Raw genomic sequence first — 25,059 nt, forward strand, 5'->3', positions numbered from 1 at the left:
ATTCTCTTAGGCTTCCTGAAAGCTTGGGACTTTTTTCTGGTATTTTTGAACTACTTATACATCCTAATTGTACAGAGTTCTCTGCTTACATCAGGCTGTAATTAAAGTTCCCATCCCATGTTCACCTCTTTCCCCAGTCTGAAGCTTTGAGAGCAAAGCCTGGAAGGGGGTAATGTTCCCCAAAGGAGCTCAGTCTTCTCTGTGGACAAGCAGTCCCATCTATTTTTTCTCTTTGAGGGATACACAAAGACATTCTCTCATTGTGTTTCATCCTGTCAACCACTCCCTCAATTTCCAGGTAGGCTAGGAGAAGAAAACCCACTTCTCAGTTGACCGTTCATGGCCCTGGATCTCAGAGGGTGTGGAAAAGTTAATTCATCCTCTCATTCAGCAAACATTATGGAGTCATGGGCATATGATAGTAAACAAAAGCTGTGCTACCTCCTCTGCCCTCAGAGCCATCGTGGAACATCCATTCTCATGGTGAAGATATACTTACAGTTATCACGAGAAAGTAAAATGAAGATTATGAGAGACGAACTAAAGGGGCAGTAGTAGAAGAGACTAATCAAGGAAGACTGAAACGTAAAAGATTAGTGGGAGCAAGCCAGTCAGGCAAGAATATGTTACAAGAAAAGGGGACTATATGTCCAAACATAAGGGTAGAGGACAGGAGAGTCGAGGGCATTTAATTCAGTACAGAGAAAGGGGGACTGATGAGATTTAAGAATGTTAGGGAGTCTGGGCTTTTGAGGACAATAGCGACATTGAAAATTACAAGGATTTCTGCTGTTCAGAAAGATCATTCTGATTTGCAGTGAAGTATACATCAGAAGGGACCAAAACTGAAGCCAGGAATTTTATTTCCTAAAAACTAAGGACAGTTTTAGGATTCCAGGCAAGATACATTAGTAGCATGAATTCGAAAATGGGATGTAGAGAAGTAAATGGATGTACAGAAGTTAATTATATAAGACTTGGAATTTGGATGTGAGAAAACGGGGGAGAGGGAAGAGTTACAGTTGGTTTCCAGGTTACTCTTGGGCCTCCATTCACTGTTAGGAGTAATACTGGAAGAAGAGTAATGTTCGGAAAAAGGTGTGAGGCCCACTTGTCCTGTTCAGGGCATTTAACCATGACCTGTGTCCTCTTGCTCCCCAGCACAGGTAGGCAACCACTCATAAACTTCAGGGTTGCAAACTACTGTGTTCAACTTTAGCTCAGGCTGTCAATTATATTTTATAAGCTACCTCCCAGTCATCTGTTATTGAGATCAGAGAAAAGGCTACAATTGTTTTTTTTTAACTTCTTTATTGGAGTATAATTGCTTTACAATGGTGTGTTAGTTTCTGCTGTGTAACAAAGTGAATCAGCTATACATATACATATATCCCCATATCCCCTCCCCTCTTGCATCTCCCTCCACCCTCCATATCCCACCCCTCTAGGTGGTCACAAAGCACTGAGCTCATCTCCCTGTGCTATGCAGCTGCTTCCCACTAGCTATCTATTTTACATTTGGTAGTGTATATAAGTCCATGCCACTCTAGGATGAAGTGAGGGCTACAGTTTTGATGCTTGAAATTGATGGGTAGGATCTTAATGGTTACAGCAAAAGTCTAAGGCATATGTGGTCACCTTTTGAAACTGAACCTTGATAGGAGGCCATAGAACTTCTGCCTTGTTAGCCTCTTGCTAGTAAAGCGCAGATTTCAAGATGTGGCTTATAATTGCATTTCACATTTGTCTTTTTTCTCCTCCTTTCCTTTGTCTTTGGATGTGGATCTTAGAAATGCTATGGATGGAGAAAAAGGAAATAAGCTCCCATGGAGAAAAGACTAAAAGATGTCACCAACTCTTTTCTCAGATAAGAGTGCACAGCAGGGAGTTGTTCTTTTCTATGCCTATAGCTGGTCAGGCAGCTACATTACACTTGATGGATACATTTCAGACTGATTATTTCCTTTTTGGAACACTGGACCTTTTTTCACATTGACTCACAACGGGCAAAAGGTTAGAAAGTAGGAAGGGTACTAGTAATTGAATGTTCCTCTTAGAACACAGACAGGTCACAGGGGCTGAATGGCAGAAACAGGTTTTCATGCTGAGTCAACTTCCACAACCCAGGATAAGTTGCTACTAAGGGATTTCTGATCAAATGAAAGTACTGGAGCTTTAGATTTAAAATAAGATGCTTATTTACATTACAGTGATGAATGTCTGAGAGAATGATGTCTACATAATCAGTAAAAGCAAATAACAACAAAAGTCATCAAGTCACTGTGGGTACTTTATGGCACAGGGAGAGTTGCTGCGCTGGGAAGTTCCAAATCCAACACAAACACTGAGCAAGCAAGGAACATCCAGTAAAATTCACTTAGTGCCTCATCATTTTTACACACAAATGTATTAAGTTCATTTCCAGGATGAACAGAAGATAGACAAAGGAATAGAAATATTAATATATATAGGATCTCTGGAATTGAGCATATATATATTTCTGGGTTTTTATAATTTTCAGTCCATCGACAGAGGAATGGATAAAGAAGATGGGATACATATATACAATGCAATATTACTCATCCATTAAAGAGAATGAAATAATGCCATTTGCAGCAACATGGATGGACCTAGAGATTGCCATAATCTAGGTGAAGTAAGTCCAACAGAGTGAAGTAAGTCAAACAGAGAAAGAGAAATATCATATGATATTGCTTACATGCAGAATCTAAAAAAGAAAAGAAACAAATGAACTTATTTACAAAACAGAAACACACTCATACACTTAGACAATGAACTTATGGTTATGGGGGAGAGGGTGGGGGAAAGGGATAGTTAGGGAGTTTGGGATTGACATGTACACCCTGCTATATTTAAAATGGATAACCACCAAGGACCTACTGTATAGCACAGAATACACTGCTCAATATTATATAACAACCTAAATGGGAAAAGAATTTGAAAAAGAATAGATACATGTATATGTATAACTGAATCACTTTGCTGTATACCTGAAACTATCACAACATTGTTAATCAGCTATACTTGAATATAAAAAAAAAGTTAAAAAATAAAATAAAAATTTCAAAGATCTTTTTCTACTGGCCTTGGATTTAAACCACAGTAACTAATGTGGCTACCTTGGTCATGCTAAATTAAGGAACTTGCAAATTTCAAGAAAATAAAATCGTTCTACTTATGGTAATGCAACAGTTCAAAAGTCCTAATAAAAACAAATTTTGCCCGTCCCATGCCAGCTTATAATGATTTCTTGTGCTAGTTGTTTTCAAATAAAAATACATTAGTGAAAGAAAAATTCTGGAACTAACATTGAATGCACTTCTATACATGTTTAATCTTTGTTTGTAAACTGACCTTGAATAACATTAAGCAATAATCTAGAGTAGTCCAAAACTGAAACTGAGGTTATTGAACAAATCCAGAAAATCTAGGTACTATTCAGAAAAATAGTGCATAAATGGCTTTATGTTATCTGCCAATTATGTTTCCCTAATTAACCATCACAAGCATGTCCCACATAAGTCCTCCATCGAGGCCCACCATAGCTGTTGGTGAGTTTCTCTCATATCATCACCCCGGTAATTAAAGAAATATGTATGTAGTCACCATCATCACTGAAGCCTTAGAACCCCAGCACTTTCTTCTCTCCTTTGAATTTGATTTCACTCCCAATTCAGTTTGTATATAGCATACAGAAATCTGCTTTATTTTCAAGGTAAGAAATCCTGGGGCAGGCAAGACAGAATAAGAAGTCTGAATTTCGTGCACCTCTAGAGTAAACTGGCGGTTTCACCTCATATTCAGCTTGTAGAAATTTACCTGCTTTTCCAGGTGAGGAATCTGGGGGCAGGCCAGTTAGAGAGAGAAGTCTAAATTCTCATCGTAGTGACCACAGCTAGGTCACCTGAGTTAATTCTGTTTACATGAATCTCTAATTCTTAAGGAAACCCAGTCTATTCTGACTGTTTAGTACAGACTGCGGCTGAAACTATTCTCAACAACTGACATTTCTCCTCTGTGCTTTCCTGATGTACACACAGAGTGTGTGTGTACATGAGTGTAAGGTGTGTGTGTGTGTAGCTATCTATACTCTAGGTCCCCCAGGTCAAATTACTTGAATATTTTCTCCAGCCCTTGCTGTTGAATAAACAATATCCACCCTCAACAATGGTCTCTTAATTCAGACTTATTCCTTTCTATTCCAGAGTATACCTAGTCACTTCTTTGAGCACACTTCTCCATATGCATCTACAATATCTGCTTCTTTAATGTTTACTAATTCCCACCCAGCTGTACTGAAGTATAATTGACAAATAAAAGCTATATGCACTTATGATATACAACATGATGATTTGGTATACCTTTACACTGTGAAATGATTACCACAACCAAGCTAATTGGCACATTCATATCTCACATAGTTGTGGGTGTGTGTGGTGAGAACAGCAAAGATCTACTCTCTTAACAAACTTTAAGCATACAATACTGTGTTATTAACTATAGCCACCATGTTGTACATTAGGTCTGCAAAACATATTCATGTTATATCTGAATTATGTACCCCCTTACCAAAGTCTTCCCTAGTTAATTGCTATCAGTTATAAAACAACTTTATACAACCCATATTTAGACTCCTATAGCAATAGCTCCTCTAATAATAAAAACTGAGATGATGAAAACAGATATGCCTCTGAAAATGGGGAAATTCACCATAGTGACTATTTTATAAAATTAAGCAAATCAATAATTTGCCAAGGAAGGAATTTTCAGCAAATGAACCCTATCAGTGTTTAGAATCATTTAGCTACCATGGACTAAATTACATAACCTGTAATTTTGAGTAAATTATGTTGCTATCTCGAGTTTACTGGAACACAGAAAAGATACACCATGTATATAGTTTTGGGAATGTTGCAAATGAGAATTTAGTTGTGTGGAATACATCTTGGTACAAAAAGGCCCTAACCTAGGATGAATGAACTGATTAAGGAAGAGCTAATGGAAAAAAGGGAGGTAGGGAGGGAGAGGGAGAAAGACAGGAGAGGAAGAAAGAGACAGGAAAGGAGGAAAGGAAGAAACGGAAGGAAGGAAGGAAGGAAGGAAGAAGATAGGGAGGGAGGGGAAAATAAGTGAGGGAGAGGGATAGAGAGAAGGAAGGGAGTGAAGAAAATATAAATTAAGAGAAACAGGAAAGTTAAATTGAAAACTACTATAAGAAAATATTTGAAAGTAAGAAAAATATTTTATGGTGATTTGGTTCAGTTAGACAGATAAGATTCAATAAGGAGCAATATGATTGGTGTCCAAAGATACACTCAGGGGAATCAAGACCCATGAAGTCTGTGTTTAAATAGTTTTGCAGAAAAAAAGTATGGAGAGATGGTTCTGAAGTTTTGTGAAGATAGATCATCTGGCCAACTTGGAAGTAAAACAGAAGCACAGTAAAAATTTGACCAGTGAATTAAGTAGCATTGATCCATTTTAAATAATGGGTCTGTGTATTAGTAAACTATTCTCTCTATTGTTTGAACACTTTGGAAACATAAATTGTACTTTGCAATTGGATAGTTCAGGCTCAAGTCATTTCTCTCCAGTCATTAATGTATAGATAGATACATTACTAAGCCCTCTCACTTATCAGTCGGAGAAATAAATAAAGCAATATCAGATCAGTGTAGAGGAGGTGCAAGATATTAAACCACTTAAGTGAAAGATAATGAATAGCATTTATTTTGAACAATACAGAGACTATGTCTTTAAATTATATCTAAACTTGGAATGCTAAAGGAACATAAGCTTTGAGAGTATAAAATGTAAAGAGATAAACACCTAGATAAATCATCACAAAAGAAAATACAACTCATAAAAGTCTTAAGGTCCCTCAAAATGTATTAACTCTATGATATGCCTTCTGCCATTCAATGTTTTAGTAGACATTATTTCTATCAGTATTTCATTAATCTTGAAGATTACAAGAGGAAATTTTCTGCAGAATATGTCCCCATCATGCACTCTTTAAAACATAAATGTTTCTTATGAATCCTTTTGAAATAATTTTTAATTTTTCATAGGCTAAATTATACTCAATCAATTTCTAAAAGTGATTTTAGCTATATCTTTTAAGGTTCTAATGCTTTGATGTAAAAGTACCACAATATTTAGCTGTAGTTATACCCTGAAAATTTTCAATTATAATACATGCTGATCATCGGATACTGTTTTACTAATAGTCTACTGAGTTTTCATCTTTTTCATGACTTTGGAAAATTGAAGATTTCTTTAAAGAGAGAATGTGTTTGCTCTTTTGCTTAAGTTCAGTCTGGCTATATTCCTGGAAAACTCTTGTGTCTTGCATAGGATTTGAATCTGGTTGCTCATGAATTTCTGTCACTGATACGAAGCTAACCAGTGTCAACCACTAGAACTAATCCATCACATACAGTTGTCATAGCACAAAGAATGTCAATTATCTCTCACAAAGTAACTGAGATGGCAAAATCAATCCAAGAATGTGCAGCAAATTATCTTCTAAATATAGCATGAAAAGCTAGAGTCTGTGGCATTCTCAAAAGTTGCTTCCCTAAAGAAAAGCCAAATGGCAGTCTGTTAGACAACACACCAGACACAGAGATTTGAGACCTGAATAAAAGCCTTAAAAAACTAGGAAAATTCCATTGTATCTCAAATGGAAGAATCCAAGCATAATATAGAGGTGAAGAAAAGCAATAGCTTTCTGTTATGAGCTAATCTCTTTTTCTTGTTGGCCCACTGAAATAGGATTTACGTTAGTTTTCCAACTGAAGAGAGAGGAAGGAATGGTATCCACCTGGCATGATGTTCTTTTATTTCTGATTTATATCAAAAAATCCAATCTATCACATATGGGGTTTATTGTGGATGAATTATGACAGAATCTAAAACATAGTTTTAAGTGATGCTTTATGTAGAAGGTTGTCAATTGCTTTCGATTAGCATTATAAAAGAAGTAAAATACTCATAAAACATCACTTAAAATGGGGATATTGTTATTTGCATACACCACTAAAGGCCAGATATTTACAACATTTATGTTAGAATTTAGATAATTTAGTCTGAATAAACAAGGGCAGCAGCATGACTTATTTGCTAATGTTTATTGAGCGCTTATTATATCAAGCACTGGACAAGGCAATGGTATACAGTCATGAACAAGCTAAAAAGAACTACTACCCTCATGGAGCTTACACTCTGCAGAATAAAATGTAATTCTTCAGAAACATAGCAGTAGACACCTCTTATGGGATTTCTCCCTCTTTGTGCTTTACATGTTGAGATGCCTACCTGACTATATTAACAATAAAAGGACCTTGTCCTGACAGTGTGTAATTACCCTAAGCATATTGCAATTATTTTGCAATGCCAAATAGAAAAAACAAGAAGGGAATTGTATGAAAGCCTCCTTTGAACAAAGAGGAATAACAGATTTTATTAACAGTTTCAAATGGAGACAAAACTTGTGTTTAATTCTGCTTAGAGTTTAGTGATCTCCACCTGACAATTAAAAGGGAGACCCTAAGAGATCAAAATTAGAAATTCAATGAATATGTACAGTAGAAGTTAAAGAAATTGCATTCCAAAACATATTTTATTTATTTTGACAGGTGTGATTTAGTTTCAATTAGTTAAGGTCATTTTAGTAGTACTGTGTTATTGATCTTGTAGAACATTTCACAAAATTGGCTAATTAATTATTTCCTAGGAAATTAATGGCACTGATGAGCAATTTAATGGGAATGCCTGGGTTTTCAGATTAACAAAATAAGAAATATTAGTCTTTGCCAAACATCTATTTTATTTCTTAATCTGCCCATAAGTGAAAAAGGACACTGAACAGATTGATTTTTCTAGGAGGTGTGGTTTTTGGTGGAGACAAGAAACTGCATAATCAGGAACTGGTTATTCCATACAAATGAACCACAAGTCAGTCAAAAAGTTATGACATTGCTGAATTATATGATGTATAAGGAGGTGGGAGTGGAAGGAGAAGTAGACCTTGAACCTCATTGTCTAAGCCATTTTTAAGCGACAGAGCAAACAAATGGCACCCCAAGGGAGCAGTAGACACAGATGTATTAATCTTTCAGGCTTAGAATTAATGTTCTTAAGAACTATGTTTAAAGAATAAACAGGATCTCATGGTTTCCCAGTGACCGTTTAAGAAATTGACATTTAACCTCCTGACTCTGTGCTGCTAGGCCGTTGTCATAAAATCCAAAAAGATGCCACCATGCAATCCTCTCACTCAATACACTATTCTCTTGAGAGGCAAAGAGTTACAGACTGTACATGTCTGACCTTGGTATTTTGAACACTGCCAAGAGCAATATTCTCTTAAATTTTCTCCTCCTAATTAGTACAAGCTGTCTCTTGCTTTTTATCTCTCTACACTTAAGTGGAAATATGAGTCAAAAAAAGACAAATTGTTCTTTGCTCCTTTCCTAGCTGCCACCAAGACAAATGATGTTCCTATGGGTTATGGGAACACTTCAAGTAGCTAAGAGCCCTTTATTACTTTTTACTAGTACCATGTGTAATAAAGGGATGAAGAATTAGCAGTATGGCACATCACTTAGATAACGAGCACCTACTGAAATTTGAAGCATTAGATGTTCCTTAGTCAATCATTCTATTGTTAATTCCTTTATTTTTTTATATTTGGAGTAAAAGAAGTGAACAGAGGGATATATATAAGTATATATACACACACACATATAAATGCATGCATGGGGCTCTAAGTGTGGGTGTAGGTGTATATTCTGCTATGCAATTTGCAGGTGCAGACGTAAAGATAGTCTCAGGGATGATAAAAGGTAATGCCAATATCAAGAAGCATATTTATGCATATATATATATAACTTACATGGTACATGGCATAAAAAGGTTTCCAAATACATTGGCATGGGAGTTCTACATGACAAGAAGGATAATGGGTCTTAAGGGATAGGTAACTCTGGGCCTTAAAGGATGGATAGATAATTCTTTGTCCATATGACAGGTAAGTTCACGCAGAAATCTGCCCCAGTACTCCCCATCCCTTGATTCTGCTCCAGAAAAGAGAAAAGTGGAGAACACACTCAACCATATATATGTTTTATAGATGTGAAACAAAAGTAGCATGGAAAATATACACAAACACTGACAACAGTGTGAACTATTGAGGGGGATGATATGGAAGAATGCAACCAGAAGTGGTGGTTAAGGACCCTTTTACTCTTTCCACAACGATTTCTTTTCCTTTTGACAAGTAAAAATTTTGCAATAAAAGATGATAAATTAACTGTTTTTCACTATGAGTGGCAAGAATATGGATGCTTATTATATTACTAATTGTTTTACTCTTTTATTTTTTTAAAGGATTGATGGAATTTCCATAGTTATACAGAAAGGGAATGGAGAAAGTCCACAGGACATATTGAAGAAATGGTCACTAATTCAGCAAGGTCATCAAGATATATAAATCAGAAAGTATCACTGTGGACTTTTTTTTTTTACCAGAGTAAGAAATCCCGATTTTCTTCAATAAGCAGTAAGTAGCCTTATAAAGCTTTTGAAAAATATGACATAATAGTAGTTGTTTCTTAAGATACTAAACCTAACAAAAAATTCCTAAAAGGTTCAATTCTTGAAATCTGCATATATTCATCATGTGTTGATTTAACCCAATGCTCTTTCCTGGGCTAGAGAACCGAGAGAGGCAAAGGTAACAGGGGTTACTCTATTTGAATTATTCAGTGAGATGTTAATAAGGGACTGAACTAAGTGGCAGCGGGAAACAATAGATGAAAGAGGTATAACTGATTGATTGGACTTAGCAAAGGGTTAGAGAGGAGCCGAGAACATCTCTTAAGTAATTGGTAATGTTAAGGGCAAAAAAGGAAATTGGAGTTTTTTTTAAAAGATGAGAGATATTACAGCTTCTTTTTCTGCCAATGGGAATGACAAGATAAGAAGAAAAAATGGGTGCTGCAGGAGAGGAGAGTCTCTTACAGGAGCCATGTCCTGTGGTAGGCAGAAAGGATGGAACCTAGTGCCTTTATCAAGGCCCTACCCTTAGATAGTGTCACTGGGAGTTCCTCCATCATCACTACACATGTAGATGGGTAGATTTGGAGATGTTCCTGTGCAACTGTTCCCTTCTGATTGTTTCTATGTTCAAATAGCATGCAATTTTGATAGCTCAAAAAGAAGAGAATGGTAGAAATGGATGTTTGACAAAGAAGAAGAAGTGAAATAGTCATCTAGGAGAGTAAGAGACAATTTATGAAGGAAATGTAAAGGGTTGCTGGACAGAGCTAGAATCCAACTTGAGGATAATGCTCGTTTATTTAAGATCAGGGAATAATGGTGTACACTTTTCTCCAGACATGAGTAGATGCAAAAGAGGCTAAAAATTGAATATGGCCGGAGTTGGGTTTTGCAGGCATATAAGAAGATGCAATGGAAGGGGCCAAAGAATTGAAGATGTAAGCAACAGGTAAGTGTAAATATGAACTATAGAATCTAAGTTTGGATGAAGGAATATGAGAATTTTAAGGAGTTGAGAAAATGTTTGGCATGAAAACGCCATGTGACCAACAGACTGAAGATCCCAGACAAGTGGATGAATTGTGTGGGGAAGGAAATAGCAGGAATGTGTTAGAAAGATATGAAGGATGGATTGGAGAGTGGGGTGCTTCAAACTGAGATTATGCAGGGAGAGCTATTACTAGTAATGACAAAGTCTAGGATTACCCCATGGGAGTGAGCAGCTGATATAAAGTAGGGAATGAGATTCCAGTCAAAAAGGAGAACAAGGAACTAAAAAGTCAGGAGGTTAACAGGATCATCTGCATGAATACAGAATCACCAAAAATTGTGACAAAGTACTAATGGAGTGAATCATGTGGTAAAATCTTCAAGGAATGAAGAAAAGTGATCTGGGGGTTTGTTAGATACAACAAGTCTGGGTAGTGGGCAATCTCTTGGTAACAACTTCAAAAGAAATCAGGGGTTTTGGAGGAGGACAGAAGGGAAAAAAGGTCTTAAAGAAACAAGAGGAATCAGGAAATAACATTATCTAAACTCCAGACCCAGTAGTACGAAGGGCATGAGAGAGAAAACCAACACTACTTGAAAAGACAACTCTTTAAGTCATCTCTAGGGAGAGCCAGATTGTAGCTGGAGAAAGAGGAGGAAGGCAATAGTCTGAGAAAAGGTGAAGTATGAAGGGGACATCTCTGATGACTGACTGTATATTCTAGAGGGCGAAGAAGAAGGGTTTGGGGTTGAGGAAGGTGGGAGATATGGGCTAGTTAAAGGATATTCCAAGAATGAGCATCCATGTGATGAGATGACTTGAGTATCTTGGGCTTCTTGTGTGACTGACAGAAATCCAGATATCGGGCATGGTGAGGTTAATGCTGGAATTTTCTAAGAGGGTGGTGGTGTCTTTGGTGCTGTGTGGGGAGGAAACCATCTGGACAGGAGCACATGTAACTAATCGTGTCACTTCTTCAGTTGCATCAAAATACACTGAGGTCGGGAATTGCTAGGGGCCCTGAACCAAGATGGTGGAGTAGAAGGATGTGCTCTCACTCCCTCTTGTGTGAACACCAGAATCACAACTAGCTGCTGGACAATCATCGACAGGAAGACACTGGAAGTCACCAAAAAAGATACCCGACATCCAAAGACAAAGGAGAAGCCACAATGAGACAGTAGGAGGGGCGTGATCACAGTAAAATCAAATCCCATAACTGCTGGGTGGGTGACTCACAGACTGGAGAAAACTTATACCACAGAAGTCCACCCACCGGAGTGAAGGTTCTGAGCCCCATGTCAGGTTTCCCAACCTGGGGGTCCAGCAACGGGAGGAGGAATTCCTAGAGAATCAGACTTTGAAGCCTAGTGGGATTTGATTGCAGGACTTCAACAGGACTGGGGGAAACACAGACTCCACTCTTGGAGGGGACACACAAAGTAGTATATGCATCGGGACCCAGGGGAAGGAGCAGTGACCCCAGGGGAGACTGAACAAGACCTACCTGCTGGTGTTGGAGGGGCTCCTGCAGAGGTGTGGGTGGCTGTGGCTCACTGTGGGGGCAAGGACACTGGCAGCAGAAGTTCTGGGAAGTACTCCTTGGCATGAGCCCTCCCAGAGTCTGCCACTAGCCCCACCAAAGAGCCCAGGTAGTCTTCAGTGTTGGGTTGCCTCAGGCCAAACAACCAACAGGGAGGGAACCCAGCCCCACCCATCAGCAGTCAAGCAGATTAAAGTTTGACTGAGCTCTGCCCAACAGAGCAACAGTCAGCTCTACCCACCTCCAGTCCCTCCCATTAGGAAACTTGCACAAACCTCTTAGCTAGCCTCATCCACCAGAGGGCAGACACAGAAGCAAGAAGAACTACAATACTGCAGCCTGTGGAACAAAAATCACATTCACAGAAAGATAGACAAGATGAAAAGGCAGAGGGCTATGTACCAGATGAAGGAACAAGATAAAACCCCAGAAAAACAACTAAATGAAGTGGAGATAGGCAACCTTCCAGAAAAGAATTCAGATTAATGATAGTGAAGATGATCCAGGACCTTGGAAAAAGAATTGAGGCAAAGATCGAGAAGATGCAAGAAATGTTTAACAAAGACCTAGAAGAATTAAAGAACAAACAGAGATGAACAATACAATAACTGAAATGAAAACTACACTAGAAGGAATCAATAGCAGAATAACTGAGGTAGAAAAATGGATAAGTGACCTGGAAGACCGAATGGTGGAATTCACTGCTGTGGAACAAACTAAGAAAAAAGAATGAAAAGAAATGAAGACAGCCTAAGAGACCTCTGGGACAATATTAAACACAACAACATTTGCATTATAGGGGTCCCAGAAGGAGAAGAGAGAGAGAAAGGACCTGAGAAAATATTTGAAGAGATTATAGTCAAAAACTTCCCTAACATGGGAAAGGAAACAGCCACCCAAGTCCAGGAAGCGCAGAGAGTCCCATACAGGGTAAACCCAAGGAGAAACACACCGAGACACATAGTAATCAAACTGACAAAAATTAAAGACAAAGAAAAATTATTGAAAGCAGCAAGGGAAAAATGACAAATGACATACAAGGGAACTCCCATAAAGTTAACAGTTGATTTCTCAGCAGAAACTCTACAAGCCAGAAGGGAGTGGCATGATATACTTAAAGTGATGAAAGTGAAGAACTACAACCAAGATTACTCTACCCAGCAAGGATCTCATTCAGATTCGAAGGAGAAATCAAAAGCTTTACAGACAAGCAAAAGCTAAGAGAATTCAGCACCACCAAACCAGCTCTACAACAAATGCTAAAGGAATTTCTCTAAGTGGGAAACACAAGAGAAGAAAAGGACCTACAAAAACAAACCCAAAACAATTAAGAAAATGGTCATAGGAACGTACATATCAATAATTACCATAAAACGTGAATGGATTAAAATGCTCCAACCAAAAGACACAGGCTTGCTGAATGGATACAAAAACAAGACCTATATATATGCTGTCTGCAAGAGACCCACTTCAGATCTAGGGACACATACAGACTGAAAGTGAGGGGATGGAAAAAGATATTCCATGCAAATGGAAATCAGAAGAAAGCTGGAGTAGCAACACTCATATCGGATAAAATAGACTTTAAAATAAAGAATGTTACAAGAGACAAGGAAGGACACTACATAATGATCAAGAGATCAATCCAAGAAGAAGATATAACAATTATAAATATATATGCACCCAACATGTGAGCACTTCAATACATAAGGCAACTGCTAACAGGTCTAAAAGAGGGAATCGACAGTAACACAATAATAGTGGGGGAATTTAACACCTCACTTACACCAATGGACAGATCATCCAAAATGAAAATAAATAAGGAAACACAAGTTTTTATGACAGAATAGAACAGATAGATTTAATTGATATTTATAGGACATTCCATCCATAAACAGATTACGCTTTCTCCTCAAGTGTGCAAAGAACATTTTCCAGGATAGATCACATCTTGGGTCACAAATCAAGCCTCAGTAAATTTAAGAAAATTGAAATCATATCAAGCATCTTTTCTGACCACAGCACTATGAGATTAGAAATGAATTACAGGGAAAAAAACTTAAAAAACACAAACACATGGAGGTTGAACAATACGTTACTAAATACCCAAGAGATCAGGAAGAAATCAAAGAGGAAATCAAAAAATACCTAGAGACAAATGACAATGAAAACACGACGATCCAAAACCTTTGGGATGCAGCAAAAGCAGTTCTAAGAGGGAAGTTTATAGCAATAAAAGGCTATCTCAAGAAACAAGAAAAACCTCAAGTAAACAATCTAACCTTACACCTAAAGGAACTAGAGAAAGAAGAACAAACAAAACCCAATGTTAGCAGAAAGAAAGAAATCATAAAGATCAGAGCAGAAATAAATGAAACAGAAACAAAGAAAACAATAGCAAAGATCAATAAACCTAAAACGTGGTTCTTTGAGAAGATAAACAAAATTGATAAACCATTAGCCAGACTAATCAAGAAAAAAGGGAGAAGACTCAAATCAATAAAATTAGAAATGAAAAAGGAGAAGTTACAACAGACACCACAGAAATACAAAGTATCCTAAGAGACTACTACAAGCAACTCTATGCCAGTAAAATGTACAACTTGGAAGAAATGGACAAATTTTTAGAAAGGTATAACCTTCCAAGACTGAACCAGGAAGAAACAGAAAATATGAACAGACCAATCACGAGCACTGAAACTGAAACTGTGATTAAAAATCTTCCAACAAACAAAAGTCCAGGACCAGATGGCTTAACAGGCAAATTCTATCAAACATTTAGAAAAGAGCCAACACCCATCCTTCTCAAACTCTTCCAAAAAATTGCAGAGCAAGGAACACTCCCAAACTCATTCTATGAAGCCACCATCACCCTGATACCAAAACCAGACAAAGATACTACAAAAAAGAAAATTACAGACCAATATCACTGATGAATATAGATGCAAAAATCCTCAACAAAATACTAGCAAACAGAATCCAACAACATATTAAAAGGATCATACACCACGATTAGGTGGGATTTATCCCAGGGATGCAAGGATTCTTCAATATACACAGATCAATCAATGTGATACACCGTATGAACAAATTGAAGAAGAGAAATCATATGATCATCTCAATAGATGCAGAAAAAGCTTTTGAGAAAATTCAACACCCATTTATGAAAAAAACTCTTCAGAAAGTGGGCATAGAGGGAAACTACCTCAACATAATAAAGGCTATATATGACAAACCCACAGCAAACATCATTCTCAATGGTGAAAAACTGAAAGCATTTCCTCTAAGATCAGGAACAAGATAAGGATGTCCACTCTCACCACTGTTATTCAACATAATTTTGGAAGTCCTAGCCATGGCAATCACAGAAGAAATAAAAGAACATAAATTGGAAAAGAAGAAGTAAAACTGTCACTGTTTGCTGATGACATGATACTATACATAGAGAATCCTAAAGATGCCACCAGAAAACTACTAGAGCTAATCAATGAATTTGGTAGAGTTGCAGAATACAAAATTAATGCACAGAAATCTCTTGCATTCCTATACACTAATGATGAAAAATCTGAAAGAGAAATTAAGGAAACACTCCCATTTACCATTGCAACACAAAAAATAAAATACCAAGGAAAAAACCTACCTAGGGAGACAAAAGACCTGTATGCAGAAAACTATAAGACACTGATGAAAGAAATTAAAGATGATGCCAACAGATGGAGAGGTATACCATGTTCTTTGATTGGAAGAATCAATATTGTGAAAATGACTATACTACCCAAAGCAATCTACAGATTCAATGCAATCCCTATGAAATTACCAATGGCATTTTTTACGGAACTAGAACAAGAAATCTTAAAATTTTTACGGACACACAAAAGGCCCCGAATAGCAAAAGCAGTCTTGAGGGAAAAAAACGGAGTTGGAGGAATGAGACTCCCTGACTTCAGACTATACTACAAAGCTACAGTAATCAAGACAATATGGTACTGGCACCAAAACAGAAACATAGATCAATGGAACAAGATAGAAAGCCCAGAGGTAAACCCATGCACCTATGGTCAACTATTTTATGACAAAGGAGGCAAGGATATACAATGGAGAAAAGACAGCCTCTTCAATAAATGTTGCTGTGAAAACTGGACAGCTACATGTAAAAGAATGAAATTAGAACACTCCTTAACACCATACACAAAAATAAACTCAAAATGGATTAGAGACCTAAATGTAAGACTGGACACTATAAACCTCTTAGAGGAAAACATAGGCAGAACACTCTTTGACATAAATCACAGCAAGATCTTTTTTGACCCACCTCCTAGAGTAATGGAAATAAAAAGAAAAATAAACAAATGGGACCTAATGAAATTTCAAAGCTTTTCACAGCAAAGGAAACCATAAACAAGATGAAAAGACAGCCCTCAGAATGAGGGAAAATATTTGCAAATGAAACAACGGACAAAGGATTAATCTCCAAAATATATAAACAGCTCATGCAGCTCAATATTAAAGAAACAAACAACCCAATTTAAAAATGGGCAGAAGACCTAAATAGACATTTCTCCAAAGAAGACAAACAGATGGCCAAGAAGCACATGAAAAACTGCTCCACATCACTAATTATTAGAGAAATGCAAATCAAAACTACAATGAGGTATCACCTCACACCAGTCAGAATGGCCATCATCAAAAAATCTAGAAACAATAAATGCTGGAAAGGGTGTGGAGAAAAGGGAACCTCCCTGCACTGTTGGCAGGAACTAAGTTGATACAGCCACTATGGAGAACAGTATGGAGCTTCCTTAGAAAACTAAAAATAGAATTACCATATGATCCAGCAATCCCACTCCTGGGCATATATCTGGAGAAAACCATAATTCAAAAAGACACATGCACCCCAATGTTCACTGCAGCACTATTTACAATAGTCGGGTCACGGAAGCAACCTAAATGCCCATCGACAGACGAATGGATAAAGAAGTTGTGGTACATATATACAATGGAATATTACTCTGCCATAAAAAGGAATGAAATTGGGTCATTTGTTGAGACATGGATGGATCTAGAGACTGTCATACAGAGTAAAGTAAGTTAGAAAGAGAAAAGCAAATATCATATATTAACACATATATGTGGAACCTAGAAAAGTGGTACCAATGAACCGGTTTGCAGAGCAGAAATTGAGACACAGATGTAGAGAACAAACATATGGACACCAAGGGGGGAAAGTGGTGTGGGGGGTAGGGGGGGATGAATTGGGCGATTGGGATTGACATGTATACACTGATGGGTATAAAATGGATGACTAATAAGAACCTGCTGTATAAAAATATAAATAAAATTGAAAAAACCCAGGGGCTTCCCTGGTGGCGCAGTGGTTGGGAGTCCGCCTGCCGATGCAGGGGACACGGGTTCGTGCCCTGGTCCGGGAGGATCCCACGTGCCGCGGAGCGGCTGGGCCCGTGAGCCATGGCCGCTGGGCCTGCGCGTCCGGAGCCTGTGCTCCGCAGCGGGAGAGGCCACAACAGTGAGAGGCCCACGTACCGCCAAAAAAAAAAAAAAAAATTGAAAAAACCCAAAAAACCCACACTGAGGTCAAAGAGTAGCACCAAGAACACATGAGGTTCTTCTGAATGTTCCCTGTCAGCGCCTTCAGGATGATGGGCTGGAAGACGGTCAGTCTTCCCTAGGAGCTCGTGGGCCTCTGTGAGTATTTTTGGTATTCTCTTCCTATCATGAGCTTTAGCCTTGTGACAGCAAACTCCAAATCTCATAAGAGTGATTTGGACTGGAAAGTTACTATCTTTTTCTACCAAACACATTCCCACCAATTTTCCCCCTCATCCACTGTGCAAAGCTGCCTGGAGAGTTATGTGTATAAGGTGAGCTCATCAAACTTGGACAAAGGGAAAAAGAAAGGCTCTGTCCTGGAGAGAAGTTTTTGGCTCTATAAACAGAAACAGAAAGAAGAGGGCAGACTCTAGGCAATATCCTAGTGCCCAAAATAAGATAAGTGGACTAATAGAAGTCAGAAGAAAAATAAACAATGACAGGACGATGACACCAGACTGCGTGCCTCAGTTGTTAGTGGTGATGATAGCAGACAATTTAGAGATAGGAATTTCTAAATCTCTTTTGGATTCCTCTAGTTTAGATAGTTTAAATAGGGCTTTTATCTTTTCTACTGGCATATTCATATAGGAACTACAAAAACTAATGGTCGCTAATGGTGTTGATTTTGAAACTTTGAATCCTTTTGCAATGCAAAACTACACATTGACTACCAAAACCAAAACCTGGATGGCCACATGTGGTCTTTAAAAACAACTGAACATGTGAACACAAACGGTCTGACTCTCTTTTCTCCTACTGTCAAGGCCTTAATCAGATAAACTGACATTACCTGAATTTTGACTTACTTTACAGAGCAAACCAATTCAATGAAAAAATGTTAACTAGCCATTCATCATAGATAGGACAGAAAGCCCAGATTAGGAGTAAGGAAAAGCAAGATGATCATTTCACATCCTTGAGGTCTCCAGGCATTCGTAGAGTACCTCCTACACTAGCAGGCCCAACGACATTCACAAAGTAAGCCCTTCTGAAGTCATCAGTGTGTACTCTCACCTCCCACTCGAGAGGTCTGTGTTTAGTGACAGTCATCTCATAAAAGCTCCTTAGGCAACATCGTGTGTGTCAAGGTTGATAAAACAATGTTAACATTTGTGTTTCTTGACTCTCAAGTCTATATTGTCAATTTAAACATCCAAATGCTGTTGGTGCTTTCATCTTGTTATGTGCATTTACATATGTATATAAAAATACATCACACAGCATGACTAACCACTTCCTTCAGGTTCATGAGTATACATTTTCCAAAGACAAGTATTTTCAGCTCCTTGATGTTGCAAGTATCCTGAACAGCGGTTATTCTGGAAATATGTGATTGCACCAACATCAGCAGTAGCGAGGAGAAAATATGCTTAATTTATCGGTATGCTTAATTTATCATATTTTTAGCAATTTTCTGAGAAGCACTCTGCATTTGAAGCAAATTTCTATTAGATGGAGATTATTTTCCAGGTATTAATTCTGCTAAACTATTAGTTCCTTAATGGTTCTTTTAAAAAACTGAATAATTAATTTTAAAGGACTTTTTTGAATGTTCCCTCAAAATGTGTCCATATTCATTGTTATCTTTGTAAAACTGCCAAATCACTAGCATAAAACACATTGGTCTTTCATTGCATCGAATCATGAATCCATTTTCCTTCCTTAAAGATTTAGGGGAACTCAGTGTGTAAATATTTTAAAATTATTTCCTGGAAGTTTCCTTGGCCTTCTAGCGATAATAGATTGCCCTTCTGGGTCAACCTCATTCCATCCATACGTCCTAGATAACATTAAAAAATACAATCTCTTTAATCCTCTCAGATTGTAAAAAAATCACTATCCTATGTCCAACACAACACGAGCATTTTCTCCTTAAACCACATCCACTAGTGGTAGTATGCCGTATCTTCACAAAGAAATAAATTTAAATGCACTTTATCTGCATCCTTTGCTTCATTTCATTATCAAGACAGAAAATGTCAAAGCATACGTTCAGAGAAGCAAGCCATTAAACAAAGAGGTTTGCACATTGTTTTTCTTAGGTTTAAAATTCCAAATCACATAATAAGAATAGGTAAAAATATATAAACCTGTAACTTTGTTAGATTCATTTAATTTGGTCACCTTTTCCAAAGTCAGCAGAAAGAAACCAAAAGATCACTGGCTGGAATCAGGGGGCCTGTTTTCTGGTCAATGTTCTAATACTTGCTCTATGAACTTGGAAAGCCCATGCCTCAGTTTCCTTATTTGTACGATGAGATAACAACACTTCTCCTGTGTACCACAAAGAGTTGTTGTAAGAATCCATTTTTGTAGACACCTAGATACATAATTTATTAACAAACCTTTCGCAAACTGTGAAGTTAAATATGAGTGGGAATCATTATTGTTGCTACAATTATTATGTGCATAAGACATGATGGAATCCAGAAAGTGAACTATCATTAGTACTTTGCTGTTCCATAAACTTTACTCTAATAGTTAAAAGATTTATCCATGCATAAGTTTATAATATATTGTTGTAATCAGAGTGTGAATATAACATCCATAAAATTGACTGCAAAGATACACTACCTTTCTCCAATATGCCCAGCCCTTCTGCTCTTTTCTCCCTACCCTACACCAATAGGGTATGTACAAGAAGCTGTAGTTTTTTATCTATCATCATGACTGTACATTTTTTAAAGTCTTTCAAAACACTTAAAATGACCTCTAATTAATTGTTGCCAAGATGATAAGATTTTGATGCCTATGAGGCTTTGTTACAATTTATAATGCTTTGTATGTTGTTCACAGAAACAGTTAACAGGAGAGAGGTGGGGAATTTATTCCTTGGGAATAGCCAAGGGTAGAATAAATATGCCTGGGGCTGGGTTAGAGGTACTCAGAGCTAGAGCTTAGGTGAAAGATCCCCTCATTTGCATTGGCAGAACCAGAAAAAGAGTAATAGATAATAAATTACTTTCCTAGAGCTGCCATAACAAATCACCACAAGCTTCGTGGCCTAAAACAACATAAATTTATTCTCTCACAGTTCTGGAGGCCGGAAGTCTGAAATCAAGGTGTCAGCAGGTCCATGTTCCTGCTCAAGGCTCTAGGGGAGGATCTTTCCTGGCTCCTTCCAGCTTGAGACGGCCCCTGGTGATCCTTGGCTTGTGGTAGCATGACCCCAGTCTCTGCCTCCGTCTTCACAGAGCCTTCTGCTCTGTATCTCTGTCTCAGTCCCCTTCAGTCCAAGCTAGCAGTGTTTCAACATTCTCAAAAACCTTGTAGGCCTACCATGTATGTCATGGGATCCACACCATTAGACGGAAGGTCCTCCACAGATCTTTCCTGGAGAACCCCATCTCTATTACTTGTGCCTGCTGAATTGGTCAGCCAGACACCTGAGTCACATACCTAGTCTGTTCAGCAAAAGGTTTCCGAGCCATACCCTCAGGCTTCGGTTCAGAGCATGCTTTCCCAGCAATGAATTTCCTCATTTCAGCATCCTTTGCAACCTGGGTACCCTGAGAACCTCCCAAATCATCAAGTGCTGCTTCCTTTTTGCTCAGCAGTTCCTTCTTCAATTCTCTTTGCTTTTGCATTTTACTCGTTTTCCATCCAACAGTAGAATACAATTCAGCCACGTTCTCCTACACTTTATGAGAATCACCTTTCTTCCAATAACATGTTCCTCATTTCCTACTGAATCGTTACCAGAAATAACTTTAACGTTTATATTTATATCAGCATTCTGTTCATGACAATATATGTATCCTTTAAGACAAGACACTTTCTCTACTGTACTCTTCACTTCCTTCTGAGCCCTCATCAGAATAGCCTTTAATGTCATTATTTTCACTAATCAGATCTTCAGTGCAGTTTGGTTTTTTTCTATCATACACATCAAAGTTCTTCCAGCCTGTACCCATTATCCAATTCCAAAGCAACTCGCATATTTTTAGATGTTTTTTATAGCAGCAGCCTACTTCCTCGTACCAAAGCCTCTATTAGTTCCCTTGGAATCTTCTAACAAATTAACACAACTTTGTGGCTTAAAACAACAGAAATGGAATCTCTCACAGTTTTTAGAGCCAGAATTCCAAAATCAAGGTGTTGATAGGGCCACACTACCTCCAAAGGCTCTAGAGGTAAGTCCTCCTTTGCCTCTTCCAGCCTCTGGTTTCTTGAGTGGCTCCTTGGCTTGGGACTGCATGACCCACCCCCCCATCTTCACAAGAACTTCCCTGTGTGTCTGTGGCCTCCCCCCTTCTTATAAGGATATCAGTCATTGGATTTAGGGTCTGCAGTCCTTAATGTAAAGGTCCTATTTCCAAATAAGGTCATACTGATAGGTGTTTGGTATTAGGACTTGGATATATCTAGTGGCTGAAATATAGAAACCAAGGTTCAGTTTGGGATTGACCTACTGAAGTAAGCTGTGACTGACCCTCACTTCTCTCCACCCAACTCTGCTCATGTGGAGGAGGTACCTCCCTCAGGGCCACCATAGTACCCCCACATATGTGTCTTTATTACTGTACCCACAACATTATTAAATTATTATCTTTTGTATGTAGTATCTCCCACTAGACTCCAAACAGGATACAGCATCTTAAACAGTTCTCCTCCGTTCATGGGCAGAGCAATCACAGAACTGGAGAAGACTGACTTTATGACAAGCCACACATACAGCACGCATTTTGGGATGACATCAATTCCTTAATCAATACTCTTTGATCATGGTTTTTCAATCAACTGTAATTTCTTATATTTATGCTCACACCCAGTCCTCATTTACTTCTCTTGTTCACAAGGATCTCATGAGAAACACATGAGATGTGTGTACATGTACATGTCCCTAATTGGCTAAGTTAGTAAATCCATCCCATAAGGGAAATAAGTTCAGGTTGACATGACTGCTCTCATTAGAACAACAGTTGAGTTCTCCACACGAGAGCAAAGTCCCTGGTGCCCGGGGAGAAAGAAAGCAAAGAGAAAAAGGGTGGCTGTGTAGTCACAAGCCAACCTAGAGAATCTGTTCTCCTTTCAGTTAGAGGCAAGACAGGCTAAAATAGCTAATCCTTCTTATGATCACATCACAGAGGCAGAAAGTAAAGACGTAACCCAGACAGGAAACTGCAGAAGGCATTATCACACATTGTTTGAGCACTTCCTTAACCTCTAGCTTGTCACAGGGCGGTGCCATAATTACAGTAGCAGGGATTGCCCAGGAAGTTTAAAAACAAATACTTGATGAAGACGATAAATAATGTGTAAACCTCATAATTATAGACATATTCCTTGAAATTAGTATAATACAGCATATAAGGGAGTGAAATTTTATTATTGTTAACAAAAGATGTAGAAAGATGAAGCAAAACTAAGATGAAGAAACTAAGAATAAGACAAGCACATCTTTTTACTCAGACCTGTCCAAGTATAGAGCCAGTTGTTCTGTGAGTAGGAATTAGAAGTTAATGCCCAAACATACATTAGATTATTTACATTTAAGTGTAGGATGTCATGATGGTTAATTTCATATATTAACTTGGAAGGTATTTTTAGATGAGATTAACATTTAAATCAATGAACTCTGAGTGGAGCAGATTGCCCTTCATAATGTGGGTGGGCCTCATTCAATCAGTTGAATGCCTATATAGAACTAAAAAATTGTCTTCCCTGAGTAAGAAGGAGTTTGTCAGCTGACTGCCTTCAGACTTCATGTGCACTGCTGGCTCTCCTGTATCTCCTACCTGTGAGCCCACACTGCAGGTCTTAGACTTGCCAGCCTCCAGAACTATGAGAAAAAAATACTTGTTGTTTAAGCCACCCACTCTGTGGTATTTTGTTATGGCAGCCCAAGCAACCTAATAAGGCATCAAAGTGGGTGATTCTACTACTGCTGCCAGCAGACCCTGGCTTCTCCTTTTCTTCTGCCTCCCAAAGCAAGTGCTTCTCACTGGTATTCTATTATCCAAAATTATATGGGGAAGGGGATTCCGAGCAAGCGAATTCCAGAATCGCTGGCAGTGATGCTGAGCTGACATCATAGTCCAGTACAATTAATTTCCTAAAAACCTAGTACGCTAGAATACCTAAAAAATTGAATGTCTACAAACCTGAAAATCTAGAACTCTAGACAAAATCTAAGCATCTGGATGTTTTCTTTCTTCTTTTGTTAAGGATAAAAATATATACATACTGTCCCTGATATCTCTAAATGTAAGAAAAACAAATATTATATGGTATCACTTAAATGTGGAATCTAAAAAATAATACAAATGAATGCATATGCAAAACAGAAACAGACTCACAGATACAGAAAACAAACTAGTGGTTACCAAAGGGAGAGGGACGAGGGGAGGGACAAATTAGAGGTATGGGATTAAGAAATACAAACTACTATGTATAAAATTGAAAAACTGTAAGGACATATTGTATAGCACTGGGAATTATAACCACTATCTTGTAATAACTTTTAATGGAGTATAATCTGTAAAAATACCGAATCGCTATGTTGTATTCCTGAAACTAATATACTATTGTAAATTAACTATACTTCAATTTAAAAAATAGACAAAAAAAATTAAAAAAAGTCCACCCATAGAGCCTCACCTTGGTCATGAACTACAAATATGTCTCCCTAACCATTATAAACCCTTCTTGCTCCCAACAACTATCCTGATTTCAAACCATAGATCTCTTTTGAAGTTTTGGAATGGAATTACAATATCCATTCTTTCATCCCATACTGTGTTTATAAGATCATTCAGATTGTAGCAAATAGCTATAGTTCATATATTTTCACTGCTATATAGTATTTTATTGTAAAAAATATCACAATTTACTTGTCTATTCTACTGTCAATGGACTTTCAGATTGTTTCCAGTTTTTCATTGATAATAATTACTCTAAGAATATTCTTATACAAGTCTCTTGGGATCGATATACAGTGAACTTTAGAAGATACTCCCCAAAAGTTTTTCTAAAGCACTTGAACACATTTTACTCCTAGCAGCACTATATGAGAGTTTTAAAATTTTGCCTCCCTGGTGGCTATTCTCTTTTCTTTTAACCACCACTTTATCATTTTCAGGCAATTTTGCAAACTCTTCTTTATCATGTCCATGGCTTAGCACAAAAATAAACTCCATCTATGATGCCAGATGGGAATATTTTTTAACCAGCTGTGACATATTTTAACGTTGGGAAATTTTCTTTTAAAAGTATTGATGTGAGACATAGTAAATCATTGAGTAGCTAGGAGAAACTTAGAAACCAATAACTCAACATTACTTATTATGATGCAAATTAAGATTTTATTCACTGACAATCCACCATGTCC

This window comes from Phocoena sinus, chromosome 9 (genome assembly GCF_008692025.1).
Source record: "Phocoena sinus isolate mPhoSin1 chromosome 9, mPhoSin1.pri, whole genome shotgun sequence".
Taxonomy (NCBI): Eukaryota; Metazoa; Chordata; class Mammalia; order Artiodactyla; family Phocoenidae; genus Phocoena; species Phocoena sinus.